General features: G+C 49.0%; 1 long non-coding RNA gene across 1 annotated transcript in view; it reads right to left on the bottom strand.

Annotated features, from left to right (window-relative positions):
* Positions 1-7,912, bottom strand: part of LOC142310883 (uncharacterized) — a 76,058-nt gene extending 68,146 nt beyond the window's left edge. Inside the window, exons 1-2 of the long non-coding RNA XR_012754221.1 lie at positions 7,844-7,912; positions 5,243-5,416 (exon numbers count right to left, since the gene is read on the bottom strand). This is a non-coding gene — a long non-coding RNA (uncharacterized LOC142310883). The remainder of the gene's footprint in view (positions 1-5,242; positions 5,417-7,843) is intronic.
* Positions 7,913-13,725: the final 5,813 nt, after the last annotated feature.

The raw sequence follows: 13,725 nt of genomic DNA, 5'->3' as shown, positions 1-13,725 counted from the left end.
CACACTTCCCCTAAGTCACTGGGATTCTTTCTTCCAACTCCTCAGAGTTGAACAGAACCCCTGGGGTCCTCACCCCTAGTTGGTCTCCTGCCTCCTCCTTACTGACTGACTCTCCTAACTGCCAATTTTAAAACTCAAACCCCGCCCACTCACCTCAGACACCTCAGCCACCAAGCTCCTCCCCCAAGCTGGTATCAGACCAGTGTACAGGGCTTAAGTGCCATAACCAGACTACTGGGCGACAAGCATTAATGGGACCTGCCCCGGCCCTGATCTAATGTGTGAGCTAACAATTGAGTGTCTGCATGTTTTTGGTGCATGAGCCGATAGATGGCCTCTTTCTTACCCAGGATGGGGCACCACACCTCTGACTGAGGTACAGTACCTCTGTGGCGATGGCAGCCTCAGGGGCACCACATATACATTAATCCATCCACTCGCTGAGTCAGAGACTTGAAAACGGAAAACTTCTTTCCAATAACTTTACTTGATAACTTTGGTACTCCGATAACATCATCACTATTCCGCACCTTGAGGGCGCTGCTTCTGACCCTAGTGGAATTCCCTTTAAACTTCGCTACTTCTTGTAATTTGCTGGCCAACTGCTCCCCTGGAACCTGGGACTCCATAAGCTCCTCCAGGCCCTCATCCCCTGCTCTAACTTGGCCATTCGTAGCTTCGCTCCCTGTTCCCATGTTAGCTCCCACCCTATTATAGGGATACACTAACTGGCAACTTGCAGCAGGGGAATCATTGGGATTTTCTTCCAAGGGCAGTCACCACTCCCACCGTCCGGACTACTACCCCAGCTGTGACACAATATCTTCGGACCTGCTGTGGGTTTGACCCTCAGGATCAACACTAATCAGTCTCTTTGGGGCTTCTTTACACCGACTCCTTCCTGGGGACTCTTCTACCCTCTTCCTCTTACTTGGCCCTTTTATACCCTACCAACCTCCCTGCAACTAATCCTTTCCTAACCAAACCCTTTCCTAACCAAGGGGCTCAGGAAAGCCGTCTCTTAGCCACGTTGCCACCTGGTGGCCACACAATATGTTACAATGCTTTTATTAGACACAAACACATTTCAATATACAATCGGCCACCTCTGCAGGGTTGGCAGTGCCTTGTACCCCCTACAAAGGCAGCATGTCAGGTTGCCTTTAACGCTCGCAAACCTCGGGGCTTAAGGCGATGAAGAAGTTTATATAGATGAGCAAATCAATTTACCAGGATCCTGATACAGAGACCAGGTCAGTAGTCCGTAATTGCCATGCAGGTGCCTGGCGAGCCTCCTCCAACCTGCCCCTAGCCTGGCAAGACTTCAACTGTGCATTGACATCACATCAAGCCAAGAAATCAGAGAAAGCACTGGGGATTCCTTTTTCCCTTATGTACAGCGATATACATGATTTGGCACTATACATAAAAAAGCAGGCGTGGGCAATTAATTTTCCCATGGGGCCACATGAGAGACTGTAAATATTGAGGGGCCTCAACTGATAGGCTGAAATTAATTCTGCTCAATATTAACATATTAATTATAATTATTTTATATTAATTGTATTATTTAATTGAAGAGAAATAATTATGCTACATCCCACTACATACAGTTTGAGCCCACACACAACCCCCTACATACAATATGAGCCCACACACAGGTCTCTATATATAGTATGAGCCCTTATATAGCCTCCTATATAATGAGCCCTCACATAGCTCCCTATATACAGTATGAACCCACACACAGGCTCCTTACATACAGTATGAGCCCCCACATAGTTTTCAATATACAGGATGAGTCCTCACATAGCCTCCCTATATATAGTATGAGCCCTCATATAGCCTCTCCATATGCAGTATGAACCCTCACACAGTCCCTATATATAGAATGAGCCCTCACATAGCCCACTATATGCAGTGTGAGCCCCCATATTGAACCCTTATATATAGTATGATCCCTCTTAAGCTTCCCTATATACAGTATGAGCCTTCACATAGCCCCCTATATACAGTGTGAGCCCCCATATAACCCCTCTATAGATAGTATGAGCCCTTTTAAGCCTTCCTATACACAGAATGAGCCCTCACATAGCCCCTAAATACAATATGAGCTTCACAAGTCACCTATAAATATCATGAGCCCTCACATAGCTCTCTATGTACAGTCTAAACCTCACATGGCACTTCTATACACAGTATTAGCCCTCATAAGCCTCACTATACGATACAGTATTCAGTAATATGTATATCACATAATCCCTATATACAGGGCCGGATTAAGGTTGGTGGGGGCCCCTGGGCAGAAAATCTGGTGGGGGCCCCATAACGTTAACATTTTTAGCCGTAACAGTAGAGCACGAACTGTAGCATTTAGATATAAATCCACTGAGCATGGATCGTATCCTGTTCTGCCACATTCAGATTTACACTTATACACAGAAAATAAAGTTACTCACATTTCTTTATTGATCCCAATGTTAAGACAGCCAAGTAATAGTAAAAATAAAGAAAGGGAAAGTTCTCACTGGCAGCAATGGTTGCTGAAAATCACAATGTGCTCTCTATTGTATTGTCTCCGGAGTAGTACATAGCAGCTGGTGTCTGTACACGGTATGCCATACACAGTATCAGAGGTGGATCTAGGTTTTCCTGTCCATGGAGTAGGAGTTCAGTTTGGCGCCCCCTTCTATACATGGCTTATGCGGTTTGAGTAGTTGTCATGTGACCGCTCATATGCCATTTTCACACGTGCCGATGAGCTGCTCTTCCTAATTCTCTCGATGTTCAGTGAAATACTACAGCCCATAAAGAGAAGCAGGAAGAGAAGCTAATTGTGACTCAAAGTATTAAAATGACCTGCAAGTGGTCATGTGACCACTTCTAAAATTAGCAAGCAGAGCTGAATCCTTACATTGAGTATATTACAGGTTGTTGGATTGGGCATGCTACGGGGCTTACTTTTATTATTAAAGGGGTTGTCCAGCTCGACAAGGAAAATTTGTAGTTATATGACTGCAGACTTCAGAATTCTCACAGCTTGCGGACTGCACACTGTCATGATTTTCCCGTGCCATGAGCAAGTAGTCATGGGACTGCAAGTATGCGATTTGCTTACTTCCGGCCACATTCAAATTAGACGTCTGCAGCCTCACTCAATAGTTACATGCCCTCAAGCTCTCACTGCTGGCATCGGAGAGTCCTGACAGTGTGCAGTGTGCACACTGAGGATTCAGAAGTCTGCAGTCACATAGAAACTATCATCACAAACCTGGACAACCCCTTTAATGCTACTAACATAATGTAGAAACCCTTGCGGTCATGTAATTTTACAAATCATGGCTTGCTACATGTGTACAGGATCAGAATCAGTAAAATGTACATAAATACACTGTGTGCAGAATTATTAGACAAATGACTATTTTGCTCACATGATACCTTTTATACATGTCGTCCTACTCCAAGCTGTATAGGCTGAGAGCCAACTACCAATTAAGTAAATCAGGTGATGTGCATCTCTGTAATGAGGGGGGGTGCGGTGTAATGACATCAACACCCTATATAAGGGGTGCTTAATTATTAGGCAACTTCTTTTTCCTTTGGCAGAATGGGTCAAAAGAGAGATTTGACGGGCTCTGAAAAGTCCAAAATTGTGAGATGTCTTGCAGAGGGATGCAGCAGTCTTGAAATTGCCAAACTTTTGAAGCGTGATCACCGAACAATCAAGCGTTTCATGGCAAATAGCCAACAGGGTCGCAAGAAGTGTGTTGGGCAAAAAAGGCGCAAAATAACTGCCCATGAATTGAGGAAAATCAAGAGTGAAGCTGCCAAGATGCCATTTGCCACCAGTTTGGCCATATTTCAGAGCTGCACCATTACTAGAGTATCAAAAAGCACAAGGTGTGCCATACTCAGGGACATGGCCAAGGTAAGGAAGGCGGAAAACCACCACCTCTGACCAAGAAACATAAGATAAAACCTCAAGACTGGGCCAAGAAATATCTGAAGACTGATGTTTCAAAGGTTTTATGGACTGATGAAATGAGAGTGACTCTTGATGGGCCAGATGGATGGGCCGAGGCTGGATCAGTAAATTGCAGAGAGCTCCACTCCGACTCAGACGCCAGCAAGGTGGAGGTGGGCACTGGTATGGGCTGGATCATCAAAGATCAACTTGTGGGACCTTTTCTGGTTGAGGATGGAGTGAAGCTCAACTCCCAGACCTACTGCCAGTTTCTGGAAGACAACTTCAAGCAGTGGTACAGGAAGAAGTCGGTATCGTTCAAGAAAAACATGATTTTCATGCAGGACAATGCTCCATCACATTAATCCAACTACTCCACAGCGTGGCTGGCCAGTAAAGGTCTAAAAGATGAAAAAATAATGACATGGCCCCCTTGTTCACCTGATCTGAACCCCATAGAGAACCTGTGGTCCCTCATAAAATGTGAGATCTACAGGGAGGGAAAACAGTCCACCTCTGGGAGCAGTGTCTGGAGGCTGCGGTGGCTGCTGCACGCAATGTGGATCGTAAACAGATCAAGCACTGACAGAATCTATGGATGGTCGGCTGCTGAGTGTCATCAGAAAGAAAGGGGGCGATATTGGGCACTCATTTTTTGGGGTTTTGTTTTTGCATGTCAGAAATGTTTATTTCTAAATTTTGTGCAGTTATATTGGTTTACCTGGTGAAAATAAACAAGTGAGATGGGAATATATTTGGTTTTTATTAAGTTGCCTAATAATTCTGCACAGTAATAGTTACCTGCACAGACAGATATCCTCCTAAGATAGCCAAATCTAAAAAAAACCCCACTCCAACTTCCAAAAATATTAAGATTTGATATTTATGAGTCTTTTGGGCTAATTGAGAACATAGTTGTTGATCAATAATAAAAAAAATCCTCTAAAATACAAAATGCCTAATAATTCTGCACACGGTGTACAGCACCAGAACCAAAAGCAATACCAAAATACATCACTAGCACCCTCATCAGTAAACGAATATATCACCAGAACCACCAATACATGACTACAGTACCAAATTTACTACAACAATATATTGTAATGTCACATCCCCATATACATTTGTATCACATGAATTAACAACTCCCAGTATGTCCTTAACAATTGTGAGAAAATGCTGGGAATTGTCAGTATTTATCAGACTTTGGACCATACAGGAACCACAGTCCTGAGGAGAAGCATTGAGTGTCACACACATACAGTCACATCCAGGTACCTTGTAGGTGACATCTTCCCTGATCGGAGTCATCTTATTCTTTCTTCTCCATCTTGTCCAGACGTCATGATGACTATTCACGTCCACAGCTCCTCTCTGCAGACCTCCCGGGTCTTCTACAGCTCCTCTCTGCAGACCTCCCGGGCCTTCTGCAGCACATCTCAACATTATGCCCTTAAAATAAATAGCAGAATGATTATAATGCTCCTAAATATAAATATATGACCTACGCTGTGCGCCTGAATAAATAATTGCCCCTCACTGTGCTCCCTGCACAAAATGACCCACACAATGTCATTCTTATGGTACATGGCCTCTTCTTTCAGTACTGGGCCCCCTCTTCACACCGTCCTGTACATTGTGTACCCACTATACTTCCAAATGTCTATACTGTGCCCCCTCCTCACACTCCCCCTCCTGAGCTGTGCCCTCACAATGTCCCCCATGCTATCCCCTCTCTTTACTGCCCTCACCCTCAGTACCAAAATCACTGAAAGTGCAACTCAATCTCACATCCCCCCTCTTCAGCATACTGTGCCCTCCATACTGTGCCCTCACACTGGCCACCATGCTGCCCCTTCTCTATACTGCCTACCTCCTTCACTATACAGTCACTATACAGCACCTCCGTCTCACATTCCCCCTCCTCAGCATACTGTGCCCTCCATACTGTGCCCTCACACTGGCCACCATGCTACCCCTTCTCTATACTGCCTACCTCCTTCACTATACAGTCACTATACCGCACTTCAGTCTCACATTCCCCCTCCTCAGCATACTGTGCCCTCCATACTGTGCCCTCACACTGGCCACCATGCTGCCCCTTCTCTATACTGCCTACCTCCTTCACTATACAGTCACTATACCGCACCTCAGTCTCACATTCCCCCTCCTCAGCATACTGTGCCCTCCATACTGTGCCCTCACACTGGCCACCATGCCGCCCCTTCTCTATACTGCCTACCTCCTTCACTATACAGTCACTATACCGCACCTCAGTCTCACATTCCCCCTCCTCAGCATACTGTGTCCTCCATACTGTGCCCTCACACTGGCCACCATGCTGCCCCTTCTCTATACTGCCTACCTCCTTCACTATACAGTCACTGTACCGCACCTCCGTTTCACATTCCCCCTCCTCAGCATACTGTGCCCTCCATACTGTGCCCTCACACTGGCCACCATGCTGACCCTTCTCTATACTGCCTACCTCCTTCACTATACAGTCACTGTACCGCACCTCCGTCTCACATTCCCCCTCCTCAGCATACTGTGCCCTCCATACTGTGCCCTCACACTGGCCACCATGCTGACCCTTCTCTATACTGCCTACCTCCTTCACTATACAGTCACTATACCGCACCTCAGTCTCACATTCCCCCTCCTCAGCATACTGTGCCCTCCATACTGTGCCCTCACACTGGCCACCATGCCGTCCCTTCTCTATACTGCCTACCTCCTTCACTATACAGTCACTATACCGCACCTCAGTCTCACATTCCCCCTCCTCAGCATACTGTGCCCTCCATACTGTGCCCTCACACTGCCCACCATGCTGCCCCTTCTCTATACTGTCTACCTCCTTCACTATACAGTCACTATACCGCACCTCAGTCTCACATTCCCCCTCCTCAGCATACTGTGCCCTCCATACTGTGCCCTCACACTGGCCACCATGCTGCCCCTTCTCTATACTGCCTACCTCCTTCACTATACAGTCACTATACCGCACCTCAGTCTCACATTCCACCTCCTCAGCATACTGTGCCCTCCATACTGTGCCCTCACACTGGCCACCATGCTGACCCTTCTCTATACTGTCTACCTCCTTCACTATACAGTCACTATACCGCACCTCCGTCTCACATTCCCCCAGCTCAGCATACTGTGTCCTGACACTGGCCACCATGCTGCCCCTTCTCTATACTGCTTATGTTCCCCACTACCCAGGCTCTATACTATGCCCCTCACACTTTTCTCCCACCATACTGCTGCCTCACACTTTTTAATGGTGCCCCCCTGATTGCTGTGCAGGGGAACATATGCCGCATGCCCCCTAAAGGTACGCCCCTGTACAGTGTACAGGAGAATACATGACTGTTACACAATATACTGTGATACAGACACCAGATGTTATAGAATATACACATTATTATATACCATCTGATGTGTGTACACAGTGTATCACACTACTCTCTCTGTACGCTGGATGTGGTATACCATGTGCACAGATATACAATCCCCTGCACTGATCACACCTGGGCCTACAGGACAGGATGTAACATATTCTATATGTAATATGGGCCATATACTGTAGTATAATGTGTGCTGCAGGCTCAGATGTGATCAGTGCAGGATCTGTGTAGTGATGTCTCTGCTGGAGATCAGTGTGAGTTATTGCAGGGGAGGGATGAGGCCGATGACCCGGCACTGACAGCCCGACCTGATCTGCAGCAGGTCACACTCCTGCAATAACTCACACTGATAGCAGAGTGGCCGCTGACACTATGGAACCGGTCTGGTGTTATCAGCGGCGTCCTGCTCCCTCCTCACTGCAGCTTCCTGCCCGGCCGGCACAATGATTAATGACCTCATACTTACCGGGATCCACTGAGACCTCCGGTCTCCCACAAGCTCCTCTACGGCAGGAAGAAACAGCAGCGCGGTGACGTCATCCTAGCAGACGCAGCCCACACAGCGTGCAGTGGGCGTTTCTGCAGTACAGTGATGGCCGGGATTGAAATACCTTAAAGGTACAGTGCAGACACACAGATGGTGGTGGGGGCCCCCTCAGAGGCTCTTGTGGTGGGGGCCCCTGGGCTGAAGCCCCGCCTGCCCCGCCTATAATCCGGCCCTGCCTATATACAGTATGAGGCCACACATAACCTTCCTATATACATATTGTGAGGTATCAACCGGCTGTATTACAAAGGGCTGGCATGTTTTGCAGAAGCGTGGGTGCTCTGCAATGTGAAGCTGGCTGGGACCTGTGGTTCCACAGGATTGCATTACATGTAGAGCCATGGAAGGGTGTGTGATGCTGATTACACACTCCTTACCACCTGTGGGTGTGGCTCCAGGGGTTAAAGCAATCCTGTCTCTGAACCTGGGGGAAGTGTGTCTAGGGCAGTCTAGTTAGAGACTAGCTCTAGACTTCCAGCGTGTATGCTGGGAGAGTGTGAGAGCAGAGCCGAGAGTTCTGCATGGAGAGTGTCGAGGGCAGTCTAGAGAGAGACTGGCTCTAGACTTCCAGTGTGTGTGCTGGAGATGGAGAGAGCAGAAGCAGGGTGTTTTGCACTCCTCCGGAGACCTTCTTCTGAAGGAAGGGGCTTTTAGGTCCATGTGTAAAGCCATGTGGCTGGAGCCAGGGGGAACCTGGAAAGGACACTAGCCACCTTAAGAGGAAGGTAACTGGGATTGGACCTGGGGTCTGGATACTGACAAGGGTCAGTGACACATGGGTGGCAGTCCAAAAGTGTGTGGACTTTATATTATGTGTTGGTCTTTGAGGAGAAAGCCAACGAACGGCATCTTTATGTTATGTGACCTGATATGGTTTATGGACCTGTTAATAAACCAGATGGTCTGTTAAAGAGACCAATTACTCTGGCGTGCTTTAATCCCGCTACCTGATGTGTGGCCCACATACACTTGGGGCCCACATTGTCACATTATGGTGGAGAACGCGGGCATATGGCCTGGTTGCTAGGGGCAACGCAGCCTGGTTGCTAAGGGCAACGGCCTAGGACATATTCCTGTGGATACGGACTGCTTGCGGTGGATCGGCGGGTCCACGAAAATTTTTTTGAAGCGGTTTGCGGTGGATCGGCGGGTCCACGAAAATTGTCTGCGCACTCAAGCAGCTGGCGGTGGATCGGCGGGTCCACGAACAGGGACAGCGCTCTCAAGCACCTGGCGGTGAATCAGCAGGTCGTTGGGGACCTGTGCTACAGTGGCGAGAGTCAAGCGACTGGAGGTTCCAGGCCAGCCGGAATTGCGAGGCCCTGCTTGGTGAGCAGTGATACACCACAAGCTGGAGACCCTGGTTGTACGGGCGGTACAACCCGGAAAGGTTAGTGGTTCTCTAACCCCCCCCTGTCTTTGACCACCGGGTATTACCCATTGGAGCGCCCCTCCTGTTCCTCTTTTCGTTGCAGCATGGAGGAGCTCCTGAACCAGCTGCTGCAGAGCCAGCAGCACCAACAGCATGTGCCTGGAGGTCCAGTGACAGCAGTGGGGGCTAAAAGCCAAAAAGAGGGAATGGTCCCTGCGGACGCTATGGAGGAGCTGTACCAGTTCCTGGTCCAGGGACAGCAGAAGCTGTCAGTGTGTAGCGATGTCGCAGCCATGGACCAGTTTGAGCGTACCCTTCAGGGGCCAGTATGGACACTGGGTGCCCAGGGAGACGAGGGCAAACGGTGTGAACTGGGGGCTAAGGACATGGCATGGAAACCGCAAAAGGGGGCGGAGTCCCAGAAGGGAATAGTTGCCCATAAGGGGGTGGAGTCCCATAAAGGGGTGGTTGCCCATAAGGGGGTGGAGTCCCAGAAAGCGGTGGTCCCCCAAAAGAGAGCGGAGCATCCCAAATCCAAGGGTGAAGTGGTGCAGATGGACTGTAGCCAGGGACAACAGTGTTCATGTCTTAAGTGTCCTGTTTGCAATATAGACCACCCATCCGACGAGAAGCCACGTCTGTGTTCCGTGGAAGTAGATGGAGAATCTGTAACAGGAGTCGTAGACTCAAGGAGCTTGGTGACTCTGGTGAGGGCCACCTCTGATGTCCACTTGATTCCTGGAAGGAAGATCCACGTCGGCTGCACCCACAGTAATGAGACAGAATACCCGGTCTCCAGAGTGGTCATTAAGACAGCCTGGGACAGTGGTTCTCATGATGTTGGTGTAGTCTCAGATTTACTGCACCCAATTATTATAGGTTGGGACTCTAAATTATTTGTGCACTTGTGGAAGCAGGGGGACGTATACGGTTGCTTGTGTAAGAGCCGGAACAGCCCAAAGGAAACCCCACCACATTGGGAGGTGAAAAGGGGTCCTTGTTGTGCAGTTATGTGTGGTAAGGAGGAGATAGCACCTCCTAAAATTGACTGTCCTAAGTTAGGGGTGACCAAAGAAAATGATGGACGGACCCAACTTAGTGACATAAGGACTAAGGGAATAACCGATAGTGTGACCGTTAAAAACGGAGTAGCTCCAGAAAGGGAGGCAGATATCTGGTTAAGTGGGGACATGATAGTCCAGGATACCAGGGGGAGTGATGATGACTCCAGTAAAGACACTGACTCTAGTAAGGTGACAAACGAGTACAGTGTGGTACAGATGGGCGAGAAGGGCAAAACTTCCTCCCGACGCCGAAGACGTAATAAGCGCCGAGAGGGGGCACAGTGTAGGCCGTCTGAGGGTGCAGAGAAAGTGATATGCCTGGTTAATGAAAACATGGTGCTAGTAACACCTGCTACGGAAGAGTCAGACAGTGATATCCTGCAAAAGAAAGAGGAATCAAAGACTGAACTGACACATTGTCACGACAGAAACCAGCAGGGTGAAATTGCAGGGGAGGAACCGACCAAAGACGTAATGGCGGTGTCTCCTATAATTTCCATGCATGAAGCTGGAGGTCTGTTGGATGATAGCGCTGTACGAGATGACATCCTACAGAACAATATAGGAGAAGGAATCCAGGGCAGTGTTGGTGGAGTACAAATCCACAAAGGTCATGGTGAGCAGACTGGTAAGCTACCCAGTGGTGAAGTGATGAATGTTGAAAATGGTGCCAAGGTTCTAAGAAGAACAGAGTACCGTGCTGAAGGGCATAACACCCTGGTAGAAGGCGATGCTGTAAATGCCCAAGAGAAGGCAGAGGGTGACACTGCAGAGACCCAAGTGGAAGTTAGAGGGAATGCAGTGAAGTCCCAAGACACAGCAGGTGCTGTAAAAGCGGAAAGAGCCTCTGAGGAAGAGGTGAAGTCTGGACATGAGGTCTCATCAGAAGCTGAGAGCCTGACTGACTCAGTGGGTAAGACCAAGATCGCAGACAAGAAGATTGGCTCAGCTAAGAGCCTGAAACCCAAACGTTCTGAAGCTGAGATGGAAGAAGCCTCAGAAATAGTGTGTCGTAGACCAGAGAGGTCCGCAAGTGAAGACTCATTCAAGAGGATGAGCAAAGACCATCTGCAACAAGAGATACTTCTTAGGCAGGCTACTGAGAGTCGAGTAAGGGAGCTGGAGAAAGAAGTGGCTGAGCTCCGAAGTCGCTTGGCAGAGTACCAGTCCAAGTCCCAGGGAGCCTTGGAGCAGATGGAGCAGCGAGTGTCAATCCTGACCAAACATGTTGAAGCAGGGGAGGCCCAAAGAGAGCTGACTTTGGAAGCTAAACTTGACAAGCATGTGGCAGGGATGAATGAGACTTCTGTAGTCAAGTGCATGGTGGATATACCTGAGGACTTAAGAGAAGCGTGTGCCACCGAGTGCATGCATGACGAATTTAAGAGAGCTGTGAAAGCGTGTGAGGTCTACTGTACCCCAGGGGCTGAACAGTTAGTGATATTGTCCACCAGTGAAATTACTGGGCAGCGGGTGGCTATTCTAAAGGACATGCACTTCAGATGTGTTCGTATGAAGTGGCAGGTCCAACTGCAAAAGGAAGAAGCCACTAGACAGCTAGAGTATAAAAGGAAAGCGCAGAGTCTGGCGGAAGATATTGTCCAAGTACCCCGGGCTCTGGTGGGGAGAGTCATTGGAAAAACCGGACGAGTCATGCAAGACATGGTGAATAAGTCGGGATTGGTGAGATTAAGAATCCCTGCTGCTAATGAGAGCAAGATACCCAGGGAAGCTGGTATGGTTCCGTTTGTCTGTGTCGGGACTGTAGAGAGTCTTGGAACCATTCGAAGCCTTATTGAATATCGGGTACACCATGTACGTGACATGGAGCGGTTGTGGCAAGAAAACCTGAAAATTAAGGAGCAGCTTCGCCAACTGTGTGGGGGACAGCAGCCGTCTTCCACCCGTTGTTCAGGGGAAAGAAGTGGAAGATGGCGTGTCGGTCCAGTAGTTCAGACGCGCGATAAAAGGAATCGCCGACAGAGTGGTAACCTACGATGTACTGTAGATAGTGGCCGCTATGAGCTTAGAGTTCCCGACAGTAGCCTTGGGGGTACTCGAGAAGGCCTAGGTTCGGACAAGACTGTAGGTTTGACTGGGGACATGTCTCTCTACTACGGTGACCCTGGGAGGGGGTCAGGGAGAGAACGGTCTGGAAATGGGACGTCCTTTAACCCTAGGTTGACAAGACAGAGTTTGGTGACAGTGTCGGGCGATGTCTCAGGGACTACTGCTCTTGGACGGCCCTCTCGACTGGTGGGGCATGGCAGCAAGAATGCCCTGTCTCGCGGCCCCAGGTCATTGGCAAGTGTTCTCCCCTACGGGTTTGAACAGAGGGGGAGGGTATGTGAGGTATCAACCGGCTGTATTACAAAGGGCTGGCATGTTTTGCAGAAGCGTGGGTGCTCTGCAATGTGAAGCTGGCTGGGACCTGTGGTTCCACAGGATTGCATTACATGTAGAGCCATGGAAGGGTGTGTGATGCTGATTACACACTCCTTACCACCTGTGGGTGTGGCTCCAGGGGTTAAAGCAATCCTGTCTCTGAACCTGGGGGAAGTGTGTCTAGGGCAGTCTAGTTAGAGACTAGCTCTAGACTTCCAGCGTGTATGCTGGGAGAGTGTGAGAGCAGAGCCGAGAGTTCTGCATGGAGAGTGTCGAGGGCAGTCTAGGGAGAGACTGGCTCTAGACTTCCAGTGTGTGTGCTGGAGATGGAGAGAGCAGAAGCAGGGTGTTTTGCACTCCTCCGGAGACCTTCTTCTGAAGGAAGGGGCTTTTAGGTCCATGTGTAAAGCCATGTGGCTGGAGCCAGGGGGAACCTGGAAAGGACACTAGCCACCTTAAGAGGAAGGTAACTGGGATTGGACCTGGGGTCTGGATACTGACAAGGGTCAGTGACACATGGGTGGCAGTCCAAAAGTGTGTGGACTTTATATTATGTGTTGGTCTTTGAGGAGAAAGCCAACGAACGGCATCTTTATGTTATGTGACCTGATATGGTTTATGGACCTGTTAATAAACCAGATGGTCTGTTAAAGAGACCAATTACTCTGGCGTGCTTTAATCCCGCTACCTGATGTGTGGCCCACATACACTTGGGGCCCACATTGTCACAATATATATTAAAATCCTAACACATATTCACCTCACCCCCATTCCCCCGGTGTTCTGCTCCAGTTTCTGCGGATCCATGCTGGTACCGGCGCCATGACGTCATCTAGCTGTCGCTGGCACATCACAGTAAAGACGATGGGAGCTGCCCTGGAGCTGCACTACCGTCCTGTATTGCCAGCAGCGGAGCTCCATGAAATATGATGGCGGCGCACAAAACATTATGATGTGGGCGCCATGGGCGTCCCAGAGCC

Source organism: Anomaloglossus baeobatrachus, chromosome 5, assembly GCF_048569485.1.
Source record: "Anomaloglossus baeobatrachus isolate aAnoBae1 chromosome 5, aAnoBae1.hap1, whole genome shotgun sequence".
NCBI lineage: Eukaryota > Metazoa > Chordata > Amphibia > Anura > Aromobatidae > Anomaloglossus > Anomaloglossus baeobatrachus.
This window is presented reverse-complemented; position numbering and strand designations above follow the sequence as displayed.